We start from the raw sequence: 18,378 nt of genomic DNA, 5'->3' as shown, positions 1-18,378 counted from the left end.
TTTACAGTGTATACAGTGTACTGTAGTGTATACACTACAAATGAATGAAAAAGATTTAGTAGTGTAAACTTTAATGAAAAATACTTCCAAGTCCTCCAACTCAAACGACCAAATGGGCCGATTGTTCAGGCCCTTATTACGACCAAATATGTTGTTTGTTCAAGCGCTTAATACGTCCTATAATTACGTTTTAAAGTTTTCGCCCTCTAGTGCTCCCGTTGAATGCAAACGTTACAGATGGTCGTTTATTCACAAATAACCCTCTCTGTAAAATCATAAATTGTAGGATAGTTTGGCCATTAAAATGCTTTTTGATTAGATTTCTAGCGAGAAGTGTATATTGTACTTTTAGAATCCACGTCCAGTCGATATGTAGGATCTATAGTTTGATAGATATTACGAAGATGATTTGAGGTATGCGGCAGCCTCCATGTAAAGTTACGGGTTAAAAACAGTATTTCCGGTCTCAACGTTTTCATAATAAAACCAATGATCAAATGATTTAACAGTGATATCTGCATTACTCATCCACTAAAAAAAAATCAGTTTATCCTTGTTAATTATACGACATTTATTGGTTTAAATTGTGTACAATACTTTTGTGTTTTTCTCTTTCGATTCTGAGAGACACCTTTCTTTTTTCAGAGGTTTTGATGCATTGATGCAATGCATTTTGGGATATGGTGTTTATATGATGTGAAAATCGGAAAAAAAATGTTTTTAAATAAAATAATACTTTATTCCGAGTGTTCTTGCTTTTCTCTTTGGAAGTCATCACATAACGGCATTGTAATACACGGTTCGGCTGCATTAAATATTACATATCTGCCGTAGATATTTATTTATAGAGCCCTGATCAGAAGACCTTTTGACAAACTGTAAGAAATGCCGCTAAAACTGAATACGTGACGTGGATCATAAATATATTAGCAATTAAACAACATCTTCCATTTCTTTTCACACAATACGTCTCCTTGCAGTATCAACACTAATTCGGCTGACTTTTACATTTGATCCAATTGGTAGATAGGCTATATTTACACCATAACGGTGCACAGCTGATAGAAAGGGATTTTTTGTAGTTTTTAAAGATATTATTTACTACCTTTCCAACTCGTCATGCAGTTGACTGTTACAGGTCTCTACAGGTTCATGGTACAATGCATAAGCTTCAAATCGAGAGACTGAAACTGTATTTTCCTTTACCGTTCTGTTTTAATTTCACAATAAAATTAATAGTCATATTATGTTTGATATTATTATGTTTTATTAACTACACCACTGTTTTTTAACCCGCACCGCCTAGTGGTTAAAGCACGTTATTGAATGTTGTTGTTGAATACGTTTTATTTGATGTAGCCTACATACACAATAGGGGGACAGTAGAAGGCATGATAGAAATATAGAATATAAAATATCAAGAAGATACTTAGTGATCTCTACAATAAAACAGTTTAGTGCAGGACGTCCAAAGATATTAACAGGAGGATATGCAAAACAGACAAACTAATAAGGCTAAAACATTAAAGATTACTTTAAGTTAAGGTCTTCTTTTAAATAAGAAAAACACGTTGGGGTTATCCACAGATAAATATGAAGTCTGACAAAGTACTTAACGTCCAATATATTGCATAGTTTCTGTTGGCACTTGACAATCACCTTCCCTGAATTTGACTGAGGTTAAACTAAAGTCTGATTTAAGGGTTGTTTATATTTCACATCATTAATCAGAATCTGCAAAGTAACTAAAATAAATGTAATGGAGTAAAAATACCAGGTTAACCTCTGAATTGTAGTGGAGTAGAACAAAGTAGTATGCTGCTGTAACAAAAACATTTCCCAACTTGGGATCAATAAAGTATATCTTATCTTATCTTAAGATGATCGATGGCTACTGCCATATTTGCAAAATGTGCCTCTGAACCTTGACAAGTGCATGTTTCAGGCTTATCAATGAACAACAGGAGGGGTCACAGACATAAGACCAGCTGTTAAATAAAGCTCTTCTGACCTTAGGTGTCATGTGGGTATATTAATTCACCCATTTATTAATTATATGTTTTACATTTGATAACACCACTGTGTTTCTTATCACCTAAACCTCCAGGGTGTACACAGTTTAATACTGGCAACTTCTAATTGTGGGAAATACGAAAACGTCTTATAAAGAGACGTGCCATAGAACATGTTGCGAAACACACAATAGCCAGCATGTGTAGTTCTGGGGGGGGGACTGGAGTCGGGGGCTGGACCCGTCCAAGTCCAGTTTTGGAAAGTCTGCCGTGGTTCCATTCCATTTCATGGAGCTGTGACGCTCAGCGTAACTCCAACATCCAATCACAGAGCTTGAGGACTAATCACAGGGTTTGTAAAGCAAGGCGGATGTTGTAGTCCCAAACGATAGCTGGGGATTCTGGGTAGTGTAGTGTCTTCGGAAACTGTAGTGTCTTAACTCCGAAAAAACTATTTGTTTCTCTGAATCGAAAGTTAAAAACACAAAAGCATTGTACACAATTTAAACCAATCAATATTGTGTAATTAACAAGGATAAACTGATGTTTTTCAGTGGATGAGTAATGCAGATATCACTGTGTAATCATTTGACAGTGAGGGGAATATATCCGGTTTTATTATGAAAACTTCGAGGCCGGAAAAACTGTTTTCACCCACGCTAACTTTACATGGAAGCTGCAAACACGTTATCCTGGCGAGACCTCAAATCATCTTCGTAATATCTATCAAACTATAGATCCTACACATCGACTGGATGTGGATTCTAAGAGTACAATATACACTTCTCGCCAGAAATCGAATCAGAAAGCATTTTAATGGCCAAACTATTCCACAATTTAGGATTTTCCAGAGAGGGTTATTTGTGAATAAACGTCCCTCCGGAGCGTTTGCAATGAACGGGCCGGGCCGGGACCACTAGAGCACCTCTAGTGGTCGTGTAAGAATCAACATACACTTTAAAACGTGTCTCTGGGTCATAATAAGGGCATGAACAATCGGCCTATATGGCCGTTTTTTGTAGGAGGACAGGCTGCAATATTTTGAGTTCCTGTGACATTTATTCGTTTTTGACTTAATTCAATTAGCAATGATTAGCATTATATGTATATTATTAAATATCTGAAAACCTGACTTTGAAATGCATCAACTTTAAATAAATAAGCCTTATTTTTGTTTTAGTTCTGGTCACTGGTACAGGTTTATAGTATAGTATAACAACAATCATATAAATAATGGAATTTCTTGATTTTGATATTTTACTGGGCAAACATTTATTAATTTGTGTCAAATAATATCCTTGATGTTTGCTTTGTTACAGAATCCACTAATTGCAGTATGGACAATGCCAATTCCGATCACTCTGCATGAAGCCTCATTAGTGGAATGTCTTTGCGAGTATTATTGACCAACTGTCCAACTATTATCTCCGACTGAAGTACTGGAAAAGTAGAAACAATTTATAGCTACCATTCTTCAATCTATGAAGTGCATCGGTGGACCTATACCAATTACATCATGACACATGGGTGTGACAGGTACTACTAGAGTCATTCTTTCTGGAACTTTTTTCTTGTGGGCCACCGAGTACATTTGACTCACTTGTAGTAAAATCCTGCATTCTGTTTAGCGTCATCAATGAAACACTGAGAGACAGGTGAGAATATTGATTCAGTCAGTAAAGAAGGGGCACATGGACACTCTGTCCATTGACATATTTTGCATTCATTGCATGCTTTTTTTTGTTGCACTTCCTAATAGGTAAAAGCAAAAATTGCTGGACATGAGAGAAAGGCATGGTGCTTTACATCTTCTCATACTTCTGGAGCGATGGAAATTGCAACATTCTAGTATGTTACATGTTATGGTGCTTATTATCATCAGTATTCTAGGTCTAAAAAAAACCTAATTTGTTGCCAGAATTAACCCTTAAATGTATCCTGTGGCGTACAATCATTTGACAGACTGTGTCAATGTATGTAACGTCATTCTAATATGGTAGTAAGATCAGTGCACTAATTTACTAGACATAGCAATCAAGTATTTCCAAATTACATATACTTGCTTGCCCTATTAAGGGTTAAACATCACATCAAAATATATATAATAATAATACAGCTCCATTTATATTTGTAGGGCAGGAAACAAGCCAAGGGACTTATGTTGGTTGAGAAAGTAAGTCAACAATAGAGAGGTGAAACAATTCTGGCTTTTCTATGTTGAATGGGATAGCTACTGTCAACTATACCTTTAATTATAAGATTAAGTGATGCAGTTTATTTGTGTGTGATGTGTTAGGATGTATTGTTCTTCTATGTTCAAGTCATATTTTAATAGCATGTGTTCTGACGTGGCAGGGGAAGCAGCAGGTTGCCTTAACTGTGCATGATAGAGTGAGATTTGCCTGAACAGTGGTTGTGATCTTGAAAGGCTTTTGTCATATAAAGCTTTAGTTTGAATTGTAAACAGTGACATTTAGAATAGTGCTTGAATGTAACCTGAGCAGGTGTTGTGTTAATCTCCAGTGGGCGTATCATTATCCAGAGTTATTTTAACAAACCAACCCGCGAGGGCACGATAACAAAGAAAGGAAAAATGTGTTGTTTCAGCCTGATCTTTTTTCGGGCTTAATATAGCATAATCCTTTCGTCAGCTGTCTTTCCTCATGGGTGGAGCTTAAACAATGGAAATAATATTAACTACTGTGTTGCTGCAGATGGAATGGTTAAAGATGAGGAATTATGGATACTCAAGCCCGACAACTGACACGCTCCATTTGATTCTTTATGCTGAGATTATGTCTCTAAACACGAATAGCAGCCAGTGTGTGTGTCCTGCCACGAGTGAATGGGATGGGAAGGAGGGAGGGAGGAAGAGATCACACATATACATCGTGACAGATGTCTAATTCACATTGCACTTTAATTCTCCAAAGAAAATAGTCTTCTCCTAATCTCAATGAATCCATCATGCCGGAAGGAGATCATTTACATATTATAAAACTGCTAATGGCACTTATTTTGACATGTTCCATCCACTCAAATTATAATTTTATCGTAGGAATGTGAAGCAAAGACCTTTGTTCACTCCCTCAAACCAAATGACGGAGTGTGTCCCGCAATAATCCGCCAGTAAGTCATGCCCAGCTGTCCCCATACAGCAGTGCCCTCTATGTTTCTAAATAAAGAAATACAAATATATCACTGGGTTACTTTTAATTACATGACATCTGTTTTGTTGTCGTGGCATCAGATGTCCAACAACTGATATCAAAGAGACTGCACTGAATTTGAATGAAGTCAATGTGCATCGAATGTTTCTCCTTGTGCAAAATCAAGGCTTGGCATAAATATTCATTGGGTTTGCACGGAATAGGGAGATTAGATGAAAATGGCAAACAAAACTGATAATACACTCCATTGAATGTACAATCTGACTGCATCCTGGCGTCTTCTATCCCGGAGTGTTACTATGACATGATGGAAATCTCACTATCCTGCAGAATGTAGCCCAATGTTCAGTCAGCTGTGACGAGGACTAATGTGAGCTTTCTCTTACATTCAACTCCCCCTGGAAGAAGCAGCCACATGAGGAAACCGAGCAGTTGAGTGGGTGCGTAAATCAAACTGCTGAAATGACAGGAAAGCAATTCAATTCAACTTTGCAGTTGCTTTTGCCCAACAGGTGCATAACGAATATTTAATACGCAAGGTAAAAATGTTTTCAAGGCTTGACAAGATAACTACAAAGTGAAACAATGTCAAGACAACATTACCCTTAAGGGCAAGAAATAAATAAACATCAGCATTGCTCAAGCACTTGTTTATTTTAAGTGCCAAAACCATCTCTTAGAGACGTTCAAAGAATGTCTGCGCTTCAAATCCAGATTCTTTAATATTGAAGATCTGTCAAATCCATTATGTAGATGTGTGCTCCCTATACAAAACAGCTGCACAGCTGAAGTAGGCCTATATCATAGAGTTCCATATGGTGTGTTGTGTAATATTTATGGAAACAGAAGAGTCCTTTTCTTTCCCAACATGAAGAAACTGTTCACTACTGAGGTTCATAAATAATCTTTAGCAGCACTTTGTAACTGCAAAATATCTCAGAAAGTGGCGGAATCCATTTGTTGTTAACCCACATTGTGTTTCTTATTTGTACTCAATTATAGACTACTGAAAACGATTATCATTATTCCCTTTCTACTATTAGGTCTCCCAAAATTCCACACATTTGTCCTTAAAGGTGCCAACACGCATCTTTAAAATAGGCTTAATCAAGTGCGGGTCAGTTTGTAACAGTTGTTGTGTTAATTAATCAAGAGCGAGTTTTTAGTTCATGACGAAAGCTCTGAAAGAGATCTACTGATCTACTTATTACACCCTTAAAAAAGCACAGCTCTCCAGGCCTTTTTCTGCCTACTCCCTTTCCCCGTTACCATCGCTTCCCAACGCTGCTTCCAAGTTTGATTAAGTACAATCCAGTGGGGGTATTTCAGCACAAACTTGATCCATGGCCGAGGGCTGACTTTGCTCTGCTGCGTCAGAGCCAAAGATTCCTTTCCCCTATTCCCAGCTCATATTCATCACTTTCATTACAGTCTGGATAGAATCTCAACCTAGCGAGAGGTCCAATAACACATGGGAGCCTGTTGGGCATTACCACCCTCTGTCTAAGGACAATCGGCAAGAGGGATACGAGATTATAGAACACCTTCATTGAATAATTGGAGATGTTATGGTGTTAACAACAGCAGCTAATGGCAAGTTAAGCTACCAGTTTAGCATGCAGTTGTGTGTAAGAGCCTGATTAAATCCATCAAAAAACATTAAACATGCAACTTTACAGTGTGACTATTGTTATTAAGGTAAAATAAATGTATTCGGCAGAATAGAATGTGTTTGATGACCCAGAATAATCATGTCCAATGAATTCTAAAATAATTACAGCAGTTGATAGCAAAGTATCTGTCTGCTCAACTCTCCGAAAATTACAGAAATCGGACATCTGTCAGATAGACCATTAGAGGATTCTTATCTAAGAATTAAAAAAATAAAACGTATTCCATGACAAATGAATGGAGATGCTAAATCTACCCTCTCAAGAAGCACTTGCTCTGAGGTTCTGATCAAATGCATCTTAGCAGCACGGCAAGACATTCATCTAAACCAGGGGTGCCCAACCTTTTTTGAACCGAGAGCTACTTTTAAAGTTGCCAGTCTGCCGAGATCTACCAGTCCAAATAGAGAGGTGTAGCCATTACTACCAGGTAAATACACACTTCTACTTGTATAAAACTGACCTTTGTACGATTAATACTTCATAAAATACTGCAGATCCTTTATCTTACCTCTTTCTAATCTACACACATACAAGTATTTTACTGAAGTTACACAACAGTGTTGTTGATACAGTGTTGGAGTTTATTCACACGTCACATACTACAGTGTAATGTTTTCTAGAAACATTGAACAGTGCTGCCACATATGATACAGGAAAAAAAGAAAAGACTCTATTTTTATTATATCAAAAACCTGTTGAAATGCTACTGTTATTTTTACTGTCCCCAAAAGCGCGTCGCCAGCCTCCAGGAAAGCTTCTTTCACAACTTCGCCGTCTTTGAAAGACTTCATGTGTTTCGCAAGAACGTGACTGCCACGATAAGATGCTCTGGTAGCAGCCTTGCTCTTGTTGTTGGGCCTGGTGAAAATGGACTGCTGTGCATTTAGCTGTCCTTTCAGGCCCCTCCCCTTTTGGGAGCGTAGGGCAGAATTAGGAGGGAATTCCGTCTCGTAGCGTTTGTGCACTGTTTTGAAATGCCGCTCCTAAATTACCCTTCTTCGATAAAGCCACGCTCGCATTGCAGATGAGACAGATGGACTTTGAATTGGAATAAATACAAAAATAATCATCCTCCCACTCGGAGGGAAAATTATATATTTTGGGCTTTTTTGCTTCTGCCATAATTGCGGTCTTGTGTGTGTGCGGACTGTCGAGATGGGTCTGGATGCAGACCGCAGCAAGGAGGCGGATCCTATAGGGGCGGATCCTATAGGGGCGGATCCTATAGGGGGCGTTTCCTAACTTTTTTTATCCAATAGAATAATGACACTCAGCACAAATACATACTGTAGGTGGCAGTAATGCAACTTAAGGGATTCCAGCTGCTTTTATAAATCCTCGCAGAAGAAGTCATTCGTTCTTTCAAGATGGCCGAACAACAAGTTGAAACAGCGGTAATAGTATTTTCCAGAGATGCATGTTTATATTTATTGTAATGTCATTTTTCTTAACACACAATTGTCTCATTATCAAAGTACAACATCGACTGTCCAACCTCGTTAAGCGTTAATAAAGTAAATAATATTTGTATGTGGTCAAAATGTTTGTGGTATTAAATGCTAATTTAGCATGATGCTATAAACACGTTGGCCTATAGTCCCGTTTGCAACCAGGCCTACTCTACTGTTGTAATAACGTTAAGCTTAGATAGGTCAATAGATTATCAGGCTCGGTAACAATACTGATTTGTGTTACCAAAGCTGATCATCTAATTGACCTAAGGTTAGCGTATATGCTGTGATGCTAACCAGCACTTAGCATGATGCTAGTGTACTCTTGTATTATCTTGGAAATATAAGTAGGCCTGCCCTACATACTGTAACTTAATCAAATAATATGGTATGGATTCGGATAGACAACATGGCTAGCTTGGTTGGTTGAATTGAGTAATAAGATGTGCGGTACTGATTAAGGTTGTAACTGTAACAGTTTGTAACTACTAGTTGTAATGAACCAGACGAGAGACGGACGCATCCTTTCAGTAAATGTCGGCTGCTAATCAATATGTAAAAATAACACTTCGGATGTGTCTTCTATAATTATGTAACATTAGTTATGGCATCATCAGAAATGTGGTAAAGTAATATGATTAGAGAAGAGTCACTGGTCATCTAACACATGCTTAATAGCTCACCTAACACTATTAAAGATAGGTTAAAGAATGTAACATAATAAAAACTTCCTAATATCGATAAGCAAAAACACTAGTTATATTATATACATGATGTGACCCCTTGAGCTGCATAAACTAATAAGCAATCCAATTAAAATATAAATATCAAAGCTCATTCAAAAACGTTCCTGTCATTTATGTGATATGAATGGTTACTGTTGAAAGTGCAAATAAAAACAGTTTGAATAGTAAACAATTCCTCATTTTCTTCCAGATTCACCCAACTGTTTACAAGGGGGATGGCCTTTGTGAAGGCACTAATAAATACAAGTGCAAATTCTGCAGCAAGGTGGGGGACTATGGCCATATTGCGGCACATCTGCAGACCCATAGGAGAACGGCTGTTAAACATGGAGGTATTTCTTAATCTAAATAAATGTTGCAGATCTTCCAAAATGTACAAATAGTTGACTAATTTTAGTTAGTCTAACCAATTAACTATTACTAACTAATATTATTCTAATGTGAATTTGAATACAATTTAGATTTTTATATTCCCTTAAGAATTAAGTCATTTGTAAACTGGATTTCTCTTTGTAGGATTCACAATGTACAGGTGCAATGGGGTGTGTTGCAAATCGCCACATTTCCACTGCTGCTACTGTGGGGAGTTCAGAACCCAGCCCACTATTATGAATCATGTTCAGAAGTGCGCAGTGGCAGCCTGCAGCGTTGGATCGCTTCGCCAGAGTAAGTGATGCATATGAACACACCAGAAGCAGTGGTCATAACCTTATTCCCCCTAAACACAACTTAAACAAAACATGGGAAAAATGTATTATACAACTATACTGCTATAATGTAATCTATCCACTGTCTCCCCACCAGCCGCCACTGTCTCCTCCTCAGCCTACCCTGTCACCTCTGCAGCCTCCCAAATTGCCACAGCATCTGTAGCCTCCACTCCACTCCAAGCCATCAGTCGCAGCAAAGTAGTCCAGTCAAGGGCCAAAAGGACAACATGCCCTTTGTGTAAAACTGAATTATATATGAAAAACCTCAAGACCCACATGGATCGACGTCACTCATCATCTGTTCCTGATATTACTTCTAATCACCATCTTCCATCCCAATGCTTAGACCTCAAAAAGGGCATTTTTGCTGTTGGAAGAACATTTTCTGGGCTGAGAAACCCCATTCATGTACAGAAGTTCACCTGGGGAAACAGCCACCAAGTTGTTTGTGAACTTGAAAATTGCAAGCAGGCATCAGAATTTTCCAGAAGAAGTAACTTATTAGGGTTTGAGTGTATTCATGTTAGGTCTCTGATATACTGTCCTACTTCATCCAAACCAGACGTCACACTGAAGGAGGAAGTTCTGTCAGATATGGTTGGGAAGAAATGGATTTCTGACAACACAAAAAGAATGTGTCTAGTCAGAAAGGAGAAAGCTAAGTCTGAAAACAGCCCACTGAGTAAAGTAGTGACATTTTGCAGTGGCGCATCAAGAGTTTGTGTCAGTACTTGAAACATGCACCTCATAATATTCGCGGTTAGGGAGAGTGTCTGTATGTTATGACGTAAAAATAAATGCTTGGCAGTGTCCATGCTCAAAGCCAAATAATTCCTGTGCTCATAAGTCCATAGCAAAATGGCACTTGAATCAGACCCGACCTGAACTCTTCCTAAAGGTCTGAAGTACAGACAGTGATGTGTTTGAGACCTTTGTTGAATCTGTTCCTGAAGGCCACAGTACTGAGGACATTCTCTATCCACCTGAGGGAGCCGCTTTGACATCACTTGTTCTTTACTTGTTGGACCACAAGAAATTGCCAGCTGTTCTGTCAACGGATGCATGTTCACCGCAGAACATGGAGACACTGCCAAAGCGCCTCATACCTCTTGAGAACTTTTGCACTGTTTGCCCAGGAAAAATTCCTCTGTTGGATTCTGCAGCATTGACTGTTTTTATGATGCTGGAGGCACCTTCCATGAAAATGGCTGATGGGGTTAATAATAATTAGAACAGCCAATAAAATGTTTGTTTAATAAAGACTTTCCTCTTTGTATGTACTGTATATATTTTTTTATTAATCTTACCACCAGACACAACATGAACAAATAAATGATACACATCAGGACAGTAACTTCAACTTCAGTATTTTAGGTGTACAGAAACCTCTACTCATGTTGTTAAATGATATACAGCAATATCTTCCATAAAACGTAGTTGATTGATTTGAATAATAATTACTACCACTGCACAAACAGTGAAAAATGATATGCCTACAATTTATGAATTTGTCTTCTCTGTGGGTTGTATACTCTTCATTCTTTATGCAAATTAATTATAATTATTATTTTTCAAAGTTCGTTTGATTCATTCAAAACATTAAAAACAGAGAGCGTCATATACCTTTAAGAAATACGTGGGGGGCGGGGTTCATAACCCTTTAGGAAACGCCCCCTATAGGATCCGCCTCCTTGCATCCAGACTCTAGTCTATTGGGACTGTCACTCCTGTTGACACGCCACGCCCTGACACATGGGGTCACGCCGGCCAATAACAAAGCTTTGATGCGTTCAAGTGCATTATTCTGGCACAGGAAGATTATGTATAGGACATTAACGATAAAACAGAATATTGTTGTTCTATTTTTAGACACATCTCGCGATCGACTGGTTGGGCACCCCTGATCTAAACGGATAGTTCACCAAAACACCAGTCAGAATAATTGTACTCGTAATGATGTGTTCAATAAGTCTGAATTTGAGCGCTGTTGCCTAGAAAATCTCTGCAACACCCTGTCGCCATGTACTCACATGCCTCACAATGTGATGTAGCAGATGTTCTCTATATATACGCACTTTAATGGTAAATGGACAGTAACATTTGATGCACATTTTTTGAAAACGCAACACATTGTGAGCCTTGTACTAAATTATGGTTATGCTAACAGTTGCTCCATATTGAAACTCCAAAGTTACACAGCTAAAAAATTATCTTTAAGAAAAATATGATGGAGAGTTAGTGCTTCAACAAAGTTTAAGATACTGGCCAACAGTCTCAAGAAACAAAAGGAACAGCAGATAACCTCGTGAAATGAGCGCTGTGCTCTCCAAAGATAACTGTGGCCAGTTAAGTTAAATGCAAACAGATTGGAACTGTATGCTTGCATGCCTTAAGAGATTGCAATCAGAACGACAGAATCACACCCACATTAGGCCTAGCCTATATACTTTCATACAAAGGTTAATTCCTCCAGGCACAAACAGCAACACAGCAAAAAACAGCGAGGAGTCATCGCAGTTGCTTCCTGAAAATATTTGTATTTCGCTTTCCTGAGATCATTGTACTTGTACTGTTACAAGATAGAAGGGTTACTAACACTCACCGCAGTGTTAAATTACCTCTAACAGTTTTATTGGGCAAGAATAAATTAGATCATGTATGCTTTATATAAAATTAAGAATTGAAGAGCATGTGGAAAAAGTTAAGTTAATCACCCTGAAATATGAAACACCCTCGCAATACTAAGCCCAATAGTAACACAATCATCTCTAATACAGGGCATGATCCGTATGCAACAGCAGTTTCTATCATTGTATAATTCATGTCACATGCTCAGGAGATTACTTCTCTGAATTTGCAAGATACTGTCTGCAGTGGATCAAAGGTTTGCTGATAAATGTTATCATAAATGACAGATATTGCAGGATGAACAGAGACTTGTCCTATCACAGACCAACTCTGTCTGTGGAACTTCACTAAAACCTGCTCCTGCGACTGGAGATGTATGTCTTTGTGATGTGGGAATACTGTCCCCAGGGGAAGAAATGTGGCTCACATGGAGGAAGTCAGCATGCATAAAAGGAAATAATCTGTTGTCATAAAATGCATAGCCCACACAATCCTCCCTTACTCCCATCTGCACAGCTTCAGACCAAGAGTGACGTCAATGCGCAGATTAGAGCTTCCCCCCCCCTCCTTTGCCCCCACATCTCTTCCCTTTTTTCACGCCTAATCTGGATTTTTCATGAAACCTCTGCGTAGCTGCATTCACTGCCTAGGAGAAGGCTTTGAATAGCTCTAGAAAAGAGAAACGGAAGATTTAAAACCAAAAAGGCAAACAGCGCTTTAGGGGCATTTACAGTGACTGGCACTCGAAAGGGACGTTTAGAATAGGGTTACTACTTGTTCAAGTATTAGTATTTAAATGTGAGATTAAAAGTCATCTATGTATAGGTTATACAATTTATATCCTATGGAACTATGACGATTGGTCAATTATGAAAAGTACTTACGAAATTTGAAGTTGATCGAATGAAAACTGTCAGAGTTACGATATGGCATTTGAAAAGTGCAAAAAATGGCACATACAATTCAAAATGGCCAACTTCCTCCAATAGGATTTTTTGTAGTTCTCACCATAATGCATACACCTATTGTTGAAGGGGGGGGGGGCGCTATAGAGCTTTTAATCGACACCCTGAGAACGTGACGACCGAAATGTCACATTCTAACCAGTCCTGATGATCCTACCAAACACTCAAAATCCACTTTCGGAATACGTTTAGACCCTCAAAAATGCAATTGTTTTCAGTTCAAAATAATATTGATAACATTAAAAAAACATGAAAATGTGCTTCGACTCAGCCGGCGCTCAGGCCGTAGTAAACTCTCCATATAATTCTAAACAAATGAGGAGGTACTGCACAATGTAATACTCCTTACAGACTTTTATTATAGCTTTTTCCATTCTGTGTTATATCCATATTTAGTGTTGAATTTACAATGCAATTTTACAATCTAGTTTTATTATGTTGGTATATTTTACTGCTAATGCAGGTTATGCTGACCCTCCTTTTTATTTTATAACATAATACACTGAACACACTGTATGCTACACAAGGCCAACTGGTGTTGTATCTTTATAAACTGAATCATAGTCAAGTCCAATAATTCCCGTGTATCAGGTAAAGCTGATTGCATGCAAGAAACTGCAAAAATATCTGAATGTGTGTGTATAAAATATCATCTCTGCACAGCAGTGTTACTCCTTGAAGCTTAAGCCCCCTGTGATGATCCCTGAATGCAGAGATAAGTGTACTGTATAGTATACAAGGCACTTCTCAAAGTCTCTAATAAGGAGGCTAATGTTGGGACACAGTAGCAGAGCAATTGTTATTACTCAGCAGCCATGTTTGAACATGATAAGAGAAATCGCATAATCCACATTAGCACGTAGGAAAAAGTGAGCGGAGGATGAAGTAAAGCTGCTGATAAAGCTTGTCAAGAAAATCCCTACTTATTCAAGAAGCTAATTTTCAAAAGTGATACATCCATGAAAAAAAGAAATGTAACAGATAATAGTAGGGAACATATGACACTTTAAAAACAATTTATGGTTTATGTACTGTACATCTCAAACTAGGATGTTATGCTTTCTTTATGTAGCCTGCAAATGTCTATCTTTGCTCCTATCTCTGCAAACCATCAGCTGCTGAGGGAAACAGAGCTTCAAACTCCTACGCAAGCCAAAGACATCAGCAAGCAAGCCTTCATCTGCGTATGAGGGACTTCAGGGGGAGAGAGAGGGAAGTTACTGCGCTGTTTGAACTTCTGTGCTCCAAGCATTTAGTTGTCTTTACTAATCATAGGCTTTATCATTTGATCATTTGGAGCATCCCTGCTGGAGAAAGCATCTCAGCCATATCGGAAGAGGAAATAACTTTTCAGCCTCTCCATGCAAAAGGCTGTTGTGATGGCAGCTGGGGGAGACAGATTTGTCATGATGGTTACAGATTATGTTGCACTATATGCACTGTGGAAGATGTACGCCCTGTGGTCAACCCCTCGGGCCCCGAGGCTACCAGGCAACAAGTCATCTTGGATGCAAACCCCATGGCTGGAGAAACCATGCGTTAATAAATCATGTTAAGGGTTTTCAAATAACCGCTTCACTGAAAGCGCCACACTAAACCTCATCCAAAATGTCAAAGAGATGATTTGGTTTTGCACATTTACCTGAAAAGCAGATAGTTGGCATGTATGCTAATGCTCAGAATGTGTTATTCTCTCATGTGGCTTATCACTGTCTCAGACATTTCAGGGTGTCACGCTTTTGGAATGAATGCCTTTGAAGAGGCTAAAAGCCAGAATTTATTTCAACATCAACACACGTACCTCAATGTGAAAAGGCAAAAATGCATGCACGGCTGAGAAATGTAAAAACGGTTTTAAACATGGAAAAATGTGCAGAATGAGTGAGAGTATGGTTAAATAATAGCATAACACGTTCATTCAGTCTCTCTGAGAAATAGCACAATGTGATTCTCTCAAAGGTTTAAAGCAAAGTTAAAGGATTACCTATTTGAGATTTCTGCAGAACTTAGTTTGTGGCGCTGCAATAATTTTAAATTGTATGTGGACATCTTGAAACAATGTGACAATTAGACCGTATTGTGGAAGGCCTTTTGCTTTTGGTGCAAAATATAAAATGTAATTGAAAATGTTTAGCTTTTTTGTGATTTTGGTGAACTTACTCACCAAATAGAATCATATCTTTACCACATAGTATTTTTGACTTGGAAAGATGTCATTTTATGGAAGCTAAAGATGGCCTTGTCTTAAAGAGGACATCATTTTCAGGTTCAAAATGGTCTTTATTTCTCTTATACTGTGCTGTAACACCTCTTTTCACCCTCTGTCTGAAACCAGAGCCCAGTCTGCTCTGATTTGTTAGCTCTGTTGGGATGTCCCGCCCCTTAGCCTATCATGCACAATGTGTTGAAGCGCTAGCCAATAGAAGCACAAGTGTTACATAGTGGTGACTATGTTATTGAAATAAACAAAGAGTCCAATGGAGGCATTTTAGGCAGGGGGGGGGAGTTTGAGCGAGAGAAACTCCCTCTGCAAGGAACTTTGGAATGTTAGCCTTTGCAGACCATTTACCTGCACAAACACCTATATAACCTAGAGGAAAAGCATAATAGGGCAGCTACAAGCAGCGACAGTAGAGTTTTTTTCCTCTAAATGTAGGTAATACACTTATACCAGTATTCACTGACTTCACACTGGGACTCCATCCCACCACAAAGACCTTTTGAGGTAACTTAAAAGTTAAAAGCTTCAGTTAAAAGCTTTTTTTTTATTCTTAGCAAAGTGGTCTTCAACAAAAGATAGCATTTCTGGGTCATCAACCTGTTTCAACGTTTAATGTGCCTCTTTCATCACATTCAATTTCAAGTTACAAAAGATCCAGACTAAAAGGTGATATAACAGACCGGTGATCACTGAAGGAGACAATTGGTAGTCACCCACATGGTATCTACAGTGACTGCTGTATGGAGAAGGTCCCAGGTTTTTGTGTATTCTTCTGTGAAGCTATACATTCAGCCTGCTGTATTGATTTCCTCTTTTCGATCAAAGTGATCTAAAAAAAGTCTAAGAGCTCAACCAGAGATTCAAAGTAGTTTCGTGTTGTGTTGCAGACCATTTACATGCGGCTGGTGCATTTCTCTCCAGGGGGGGCTCTACCAACATTTAAGAAAACATATACACAAACTCAAAGCATATGTCATATTACAACGCAGGGCTAGCTCAAAGGCACACAGCATTTGATAGTCTATTATTTTAGTGCCTATTTTTGTCAACCTCCTTATTATGCTTTCAGATCCCTATCCTGTAGCCCTCATTGGACAGCTGTGTTTACTTTCCTAAACATGGCTAGTCGCATAGCATCATCCATGTGGACTCTAGTTTGTTCAAGCTTTTTCGTTTTTTCTGATGTGCTTTAGTCACTCACATCTGTCTGGGTCCATGCTGGGTCTGGTCCATAGACTGGTCTGATCCTGACGTTTGAAAAGGGAGGCAGGGGAAGCAAAATATAGCCCTGGTGTTGCTACAGGTAGTTAGCCAAGCCTTTTGCTAAACCAGCTCCTTGAAAAAGAGCAGGTATACTGCCTTCCTCTGTCCTTAACTCCTGCCTATGTCAAGCTGATCAGGTCCGAGCTCTTTTACTTTCAGCTTTCCCTCCAGTGTCCTCCTCTCAAAGGGTGTTTCTTTAAGTGATTAAAGAATATTCGCTATCTAGTTTTGTTTACACTCCGTCTCCGTCTAACTCTCTCTCATTCAAACGTCAATCACTCACTCTGGCCTCCTGCTGCCCCCTAGTTGTTGGCGGTGTCAACAGCTGCTTTGGGCGCAGCTTGGGTGCGCCCCGAGCTGCTCCTATCTGTTGCATTGAAGAGGTGCGGACTGCGCCCCAAGCAGGAAACATGTGACGTATCAGTAACTTTAGAAATCGTAAAACTATTTTTATTTTTATTTATTTATTTTTATCGTAGATTATACATTTTACTGACACCAACTATATAATATGTACTTGTTAATAAAAAAACTAATAAATAAATACAAATGTAAGTATATTTAATGATCTAATAGAATATAATCGGAGGGATGAAACCCTCTTTAATGCTCACACATGCAGAGCACACGGCAAACAGTGAAATGTGTTCTCTGCTTTTAACCCATCCTAGTACTAGGAGCAGTGGGCAGCTATTGTACAGCGCCCGGAGAGCAATGGGAGTGAGGGGGGAAGGGGGATGTCCGGTGCCTTGCTCAAGGGCACCACGGCAGGGCCCAGGAGGTGAACTGGGAACTCTCCAAGTAGCAGGCCACACTCCATTCAAGTTGGGGACTTGAACCGACGACCCTACGGCTCACAGTCCAAGCCCCTGCCGACTGAGCCAGTGCCGGAATGAAAAAAATGAAATCTATCAACTGCATACAATAGAATGATATCAAATGATGCACTTATTAAACAGTATATGTTTAGTAGTCTTGAAGAACACACATTCTCTCGAAGTGAGTCGAGCAATAAATCAATAAAAAAAATCAAGCAGTTGCATTGCATGTATTCCTGCCAGTAAAAGCACATACTGTATGCGGGTACTGTAAGAAGAACATTTATTTATAAAAACAATAGAAAAGTAAAACAATGCAGACTGCTTCTAATCTGAGTATAATAACTTTATATAACTGCTGAAAGCTGCAGTGCTCATGCAAAGCCATGTGATTGTTAGATAGTGGTGTAACCACAACCCATTTTTCAACTCTTCTCACTTCCTTTGAGTCAAGACCATCGGTCAGTGCCCACAGTCACACAGCACCGGAAACCATCAACACTAGAGTGCCTGTTACATCTGTCAAAACTGCAATGATTCACAATACACACCAAGCACTGTGTCATGAGGCAAGATATGTATATAGATGCTTTGTTCCAGCAGTCAAATAGAAGGGTTTAAAATGAGCCCACACTGAAGGAACTCATACTGTTTTTAACCTATAAAAGATTCAAACATAAAGGCCACAGTGTCAAGTCATGTTTAGTTGATTGTCACTCTA

The 18,378-nt window shown here is 38.8% G+C and overlaps 1 protein-coding gene and 1 long non-coding RNA gene across 4 annotated transcripts in view; one reads left to right on the top strand and one right to left on the bottom strand.

Moving 5' to 3' along the window:
- Positions 1-18,378, bottom strand: part of igsf21a (immunoglobin superfamily, member 21a) — a 277,788-nt gene that overhangs the window by 252,776 nt on the left and 6,634 nt on the right. The gene's annotated exons all lie outside the window — the stretch shown is intronic.
- On the top strand, positions 8,193-11,047 carry LOC117539472. The gene is made up of 3 exons (XR_004568005.1): positions 8,193-8,249; positions 9,569-9,718; positions 9,857-11,047. It is a non-coding gene; the product is annotated as an uncharacterized LOC117539472 (long non-coding RNA).

Source organism: Gymnodraco acuticeps, unplaced genomic scaffold, assembly GCF_902827175.1.
Source record: "Gymnodraco acuticeps unplaced genomic scaffold, fGymAcu1.1, whole genome shotgun sequence".
Taxonomy (NCBI): domain Eukaryota; kingdom Metazoa; phylum Chordata; class Actinopteri; order Perciformes; family Bathydraconidae; genus Gymnodraco; species Gymnodraco acuticeps.
This window is presented reverse-complemented; position numbering and strand designations above follow the sequence as displayed.